General features: G+C 41.1%; 1 protein-coding gene across 2 annotated transcripts in view; it reads left to right on the top strand.

The window, feature by feature from the left end:
• Nucleotides 1–6,401, top strand: part of VGLL4 (vestigial like family member 4) — a 157,002-nt gene that overhangs the window by 77,269 nt on the left and 73,332 nt on the right. The gene's annotated exons all lie outside the window — the stretch shown is intronic.

The raw sequence follows: 6,401 nt of genomic DNA on the forward strand, positions 1-6,401 counted from the left end.
TACATTGTTAAAAGTTTGCTTTATGCTTGCAACATACTAACTCCTCACATTTTAAACTCTTTTAAATTGTATTTCTTTTTTGATTTCTGTTGGTGTTTTCTTTAGAGGAGGAACTTCTGGACCCAAGTAAAAAGTTAAACATGCCAGGTTTTCTCTCTCTCTTTTTTTTTTTTTTTTGCTTTCATACTTACACTATCTACATACAGTATTCCTGTTGTAGTCCAACAGCCAGCAAGAACTTTGGATTTTCACGTAGAGGGGAACAGAAAGTTACAGTGCGTTTTTGTGTTCAAGAGCGATTGTCCCAAACAATGAAGAATTTTTCTATTCAGTTTGGGGGCCTGGAAGGGCACCCATGTCACAGAGCACAGACTGGCCCTTTGTCTGATTTCCCGTTTCCTGTACAGCTCTGGGAGAGTTCTGACATTGAAGGATGTTCCCTCCACACTCCTGTCCCTTGTGGAAGTGATTGCACAATCCACCAACCAGAAAGCTAAATTAAAAAACAAAAACAAAAAAACAACTCTGAAATCTTATCACTTATTACCTCCTACTAAACCATGAGGTATTTCCCCACTGCCCTGTAGTATTTCAAGCTGTCTCTATTAGTAGTAAGAAGAGAAAAGGGAATTTCTTAATCCAGCATTATCTACGTGCGATTTGAAAAAGTGGTAATGGTCTGAGTCTGAGTAGCCGGAGACCCATCTCCGGGGGAATTCAGCTTGGCAGGGGAAGTGTTTTTTGTTTAACCACATACACATCAAGGAGACATCTCCCTTCTGATTCAGCAGCAGAAGTTTCCATGTCTCTGCCTATAGTGAACTGAACATTGCTCTAGAAAGAGAAAACATGGAAGAAACTTGGGTGAGTCGATCCACTTGTATTTTTCGTGTAGAAACTTTAGCCCTGTTGCCCAAGCAGTCAAAAACTTACCCTTTCCCCTTCAAGGAAAAATCTCATTCTTGGTTTTATTTAACTTTGTGGATGAGAATCTCATATTTAAAGTAGTCTTTTTTTTTTTTTTTTTTAATCCTACTTGTTCCAGGAATGCGAATTTTGGTGAATTGCTTTCTTTGAATCTGCTGCTGTAGGTATCATCCTGTTTCTAAAGTCACTCATTTAAAAGGCAGACTTTTTTTTTTTTACATCTTTATTGGAGTATAATTGCTTTACAATGTTGTGTTAGTTTCTGCTGTACAACAAAGTGAATCAGCTATATGTATCCATATACTCCTGTATCCCCTGCCTCTGGAGCCTCCCTCCACCCTCCCTATTCCCACCCCTCTAAGTGTCATAAAGCACTGAGCTGATCTCCCTGTGCTGTGCAGCTGCTTCCCACTAGCTACTATCTATTTTATATCTGGCAGGGTATGTATGTCAATGCTACTCTCTCACTTCATCCCAGCTTCCCCTTCCCGCCCCCCCTGTGTCCTCAAGTCCCTTTTAGAGTGGTCTAAGCAGGAAGCCACCAGGCGTGTTTCCTGTGAAATTAACATTGCAGTTAGTTTAAAAGAATTTTTTTTCAGTGAACAAGAAACTGAAAACTTTCAAGGCACTTTCTGTTGGATTGTCTTTGTCATTGAGTAATAAGATATTTTCAGAATAAAACAAAGCATAATAAGCAGCCTGAGAGAGGAATATAGGGATTATTAGGAAATTGATACCACGTTAATTTTTTATGTCTGCAGGTGGTGAGGAAAAGCTTACGGAAAGCTTGTCCAGGTTGATCTGTTGTTTAGTAGGTACCATACAGGAGAGTGGTCTTCTAGGCTTCCTCCTTAATTGGGAGGAAGAAACTTTGATTCTGAAAGTTGAGTAGATGTGTGGGATGATGTGCTGTAGTCTGTTTGGTTTAAACATCTGCTGCTATTTTCCTTATTATGAAAGTTAACATTATTTTAACACCAAAATAAATACACAGGAAATGAAGAAAAGCACAGCAAAATCTGAGTGGTGTTTATAGTGGGCTGTTTATGTCCTAGTGGTTTTCTCAGTGTAAACATTGCACACATCTGCTCTGAACTCAAAAGGGTGTTTAGAAGATGGGCATAAATCTTAGATGGGATTTTTTTTGGGGGGGGTGTAAGAAAAGTTGGAATAGTTATTGTTCCTTTTAAGTCCAGCACTTTGAGAGTATTCGTATTAAATCTATCAGCTCACCAGCATTCCAGGGAAGTTATTTGCAAAATGGAATGTACAGTTGGTGGGCAGTGTTTGATTTCACTTAGGGCCCAGGCATGTTTCACGTCTCTTAAAAATAAGGGACAAAATAGTTTTCTGAATTTTTAGTCTTAAGAAGGTAAGATGTTGACGGTTAATTATTCTCTAGGTTAGTTGTACTGTTTTCCTTATTTGTATTAGAGCTCTACTCCACAAAATAAACCATGTGTCTGCACCATCTTTCCTCAGCCTCTCTAGGAACTTATACACAAATAGGTCTTTTTTAGCCAATTCTCTCATAGACTACAAGGTCTTCCTAAAACCCCACATTTAGGGTAGACTCCAGATGGCTTAGATATGGACTCTCTGCTTGGTGTCTGCTCCTGACTTTCACTGTAGAAATCCACAAGCATAATTGAAAAGAGAATTAAGGAAAAAAAATGAACCACAAATAGATTTGGGGTGGGGACCTGTTGGGATAGGAGAAGATGATTGGCAAAGGGCAGGAAGAATCTGCGTTTGGCTAACTTATGGAAACTAATTACCTTCATTGGTGATAAGCCAATTAGCAGAACTCTGCTTGGGTATTAATGTGTCTTTTCAAAAATCTCTGGTTTATTACTGAAATAATCAACAGTTAGCCAGTTCATCATTCATCACCCTTCCTACTGTATGTTCAAATTATACCCACTTGAATCCCAGTTTTGCCTCTATCTCCTTGAAAAGGAGCCTTCATTTTTCCCCCTCTGAACTCCTGAGAATACGCCACTAATAGACCGAAAGCCTCATGAAGGCGGGGCTTTGTCTTGGTCACTGTATCCCTGAGTCCTGGCACAGTGCCTGGTGTGGCTCTCAGGAAGTGGTGGACTCAGAAATCAATGAAATCTCTCTGTCAGCAGCTGTGGTCGCTGCTGTATAATTTAGCACTTAATTTTATACTGTCTCATGTTCTCTAATTATCTAATTATTGCAGAGCTATCCAGGGCCTTAGATATAGCTAATACATTTGCCTTGTTTTTGCCAAGAAAACTGAGACCTAGAGAGAGGTAACTTGTCTGTCCGAGTTTATTCAGAAAGTTTGTGACAGAATTGAATTGAGGAGCAAAGTGGTTTCAGTTAGTCTGTGATTCTTCTATACCGCACCACCTCTCCAAAATTATTGGATGTCTTGCCTCCTTAATTAATCATCACCTCCTTGATGTTAGGGGCCATGCTCTGTCCCAGGGACCTTCACAGCCCGCAGCACAGGGACAGCATCTTGGGTCACGATGCACAGCTGAGTCTGACCTGGATTCTTCTTTGCTCTGAAACCAGTTGTTGGTCTAGGTGCCCAAACTCTTGTGATAATCAGGGAAGACGGTAATCAGGGCTCTAGGCAAGGAGAGTCCTCGGAATAAGCTTTCCTCGCTCCTTTGGCACGTCGCTTTGCTAACTTTGCTCTGACTGCAGGGGAGGAGGCCCTGTGTAGATGCCAGTCACAGAGAGTTTCCTCAAGGGACCAGGGAGCTGGTTCGACCATGGACTTTTCTCAAGATGGCTGATAGTTCTATTTACATAATTACTTAGTGCTGAAAACCTAGGTCTTAATAAGTGTACTCCTGGTTGGCCGTGGCTTTAAGCTGCTGTTACTGATACTTTAATTATGGGTTAAGAGCCATTAAGGTGTAATTTGGTAGAAGAATTCTTCCCTTTTAATTTACTGGTGTGATTTATATTGGGAGAAAGGAAGAATAGATTGTATCTTCAGATCTTCTGAAAGTTTAAGAGAAGAGCATTATAAGTTCCTGGACTTTTAGAGCTGTTCATTGTTTCAGAACTTAATTATCACTTGTTTCATCACAGGCTACATATAAATGAATTTTCTGGAATTGAAAGGAAAATGTACACAACAAGGGTGGTTGAGTCGAGTGAGACCCTACTAGGGATGTGAGCGAGGCCCATGCCCTGCTGACGGATTTCTTTTGTTTTCTGCCAGTTTAACCAGCAGCAGTTTAATGGAGTCCTGGTTTCATTGTTCTTTGTCTAATGAGCTCAGAGGCATCAGGAAACTTAGGAGTGTCCGGGACTAGTGAGTTGAAAAGGGCACAGAGCAGAGCTGCTTTGTACTGGCTGTATTCTGTCCCCCGCCCGGAACATCAAGTGACCAGCTCTTCACCCAGGGGTGAGGTAAAGTATCTGCAGCTGTTTTGCTGTGGAAATTCATTTTACTGTAGCTTTTAATTTGTACGAGAGGGTCGGGAGTGAGGGGGGAAGGGGGGAAGGAGAGCTGGAGAGAGAGCGGGGAGGGGGGAGAGGAGGAGAGGTTGGGAGGAGCTTGGTTAATAAAACAAACTCAGGTGAACCCAAGAGCTCTCCCGCGAGGACCTGGCCAGTATGTATTCCTTCTATCTGCAGTTTGGGAGGGAATGTGTGATTATCCCCTCCTTCCTTCCGGCTCCCCTCCCTTGTTTCTCTACCCTTTTCTGGAAGGATTATTTTACTTGGCTGTTTCTTGGAACCTACATCAGCTTTGTTTTGGAAGGCGGATTTCTCTTCCTTCCTTCCGCCTTACTTCACTCTCGTCCTCAGGGCCTTCAATTCCTAGGGTGTTTGGATTCGTTCGCTGTGAAGGAAGATTATTTTAAAAACACACCGTAAGATATGAAGAAATTCCCCCTCTGCGTATGAGAAGATTCGGTACCTCTCCTTAATAGTTCGGTTCTGCTTTATCGTGAGGATGTTGCAGAAAACTGGGTTTTGTCGTGAAGAAATTAGATCCAGATTTAGCACTTCTGCATGTACACAAAGATATAAAGTCAGTCTTACCAGGGATTGTTTCTGACTGTATCTGTTTTATCTCTCTGTATCTGCACGTTTATTCCGTGACTGTTTATATTTAGTGGTATCTATGTATATACTGGGCTCCTTGGAGCTGGGCTCAAGCCTTCCTCAGCAACGTCAGTTTGTCTTACAAAATAGTCCCTCTCCCTTTTATTTTTTAATCAATTCATATATCAGCCGCTCACCCCACCCCAGCCCCCCAAAAACTTCAACCACTTTATTTTAAGAGCAGAGTCTGAAATTTTGATTTTCTCTCTTTTGCTTTCTTTCTCTCTGCCTTCCTGAATGTTACATGTTCTCCTAAGTTCTGAGGGATTATTGCCATCAGTTTGCTTTCTTATCTTGCCTTTTCTGCATTTTCTTCCTTAGAATTCTGTAGATTGTTTTAATTTCAGTGTATTGTATACAGGATATGTTTTAATCCTAACAGTGTGAATCACTGCTAGTTGAAAGAACGTTTATTTATGCTAAACAAAATAGAAAATCTCTTCTGAAAGTTGTCTTTAATTTGTGGCTATTTATATGATCTTTTCTGAACTCTTAACATTTCACCCATCTGTTTGCAAAGAAGTCTGTAAACATAACAAACTGAAAAATATTTAGTAAGTGATTGGAGAAGGCTCAGTACTGTGCTTTTGTAACCCAGTATCCATTCTCTTAAACATGTATGGAATGCCTCTGCTCTGCTAAGGAATGTGTTAGGTCTTGGGTTGATCTTTCTCTGTCTGTGTCTGTCTCTCTGTGTGTGTCTCGGTCTCTTAGCATTTTTTGTTATGGAACATACATAGACATAAAAGTACATAAAACATGTGTAATTTATAGTTTAAGAATAATCAACCTTGTAATCATAATCAGGTGAAGAAGTATTCGATCGCCTCCTTCAAGTATTCTCTCCCAGTCAGAATTCCTCCCGACCCCAAGAGGGCGTCGCAGTTGTAACTTGCTTTTCTTTATACGTTTACTACCTATGTGTGCCATTCTAGACAAATTAGCTTAATTTTGTCTGGTGGTTTTGTTTTTGGTTTTTTGTGGGTTATTTTTAGCCCTGTTTAATTGGAATTATCCTGTAAGTCTTCTCTGTGTCTTGTTTATGAGATCTTTTAAAGTAGTGGCCATGTCCTAAGAGGTTGTCTTCTCCATATGAAGCCTGCTTCTCGGGTGGGGGGCGGCTTCACCCTGGAACTTTCGCGGATGTCCCAGCCTCCCTTTTCACTCACCTGCTGCTCCCCTGTTAACAGACGTGGTGTTGCTTTGGTCTGAACTTTTTTTTCAGTCAGTATTTTGGTCACAGTCGTCACCACTGTTAAAGCCCACCAGCATCCATGTGTAATGGAAAATTGTGTGTTAGAAAAATTCTGCCCAGCACAGATGTAGAGAACAAACGTATGGACACCAAGGGGGGAAAGTGGCGGGGTGGGGGG

The sequence above is a fragment of the Neophocaena asiaeorientalis genome, unplaced genomic scaffold, assembly GCF_003031525.2.
Source record: "Neophocaena asiaeorientalis asiaeorientalis breed wild unplaced genomic scaffold, Neophocaena_asiaeorientalis_V1.1 scaffold75, whole genome shotgun sequence".
Taxonomy (NCBI): domain Eukaryota; kingdom Metazoa; phylum Chordata; class Mammalia; order Artiodactyla; family Phocoenidae; genus Neophocaena; species Neophocaena asiaeorientalis.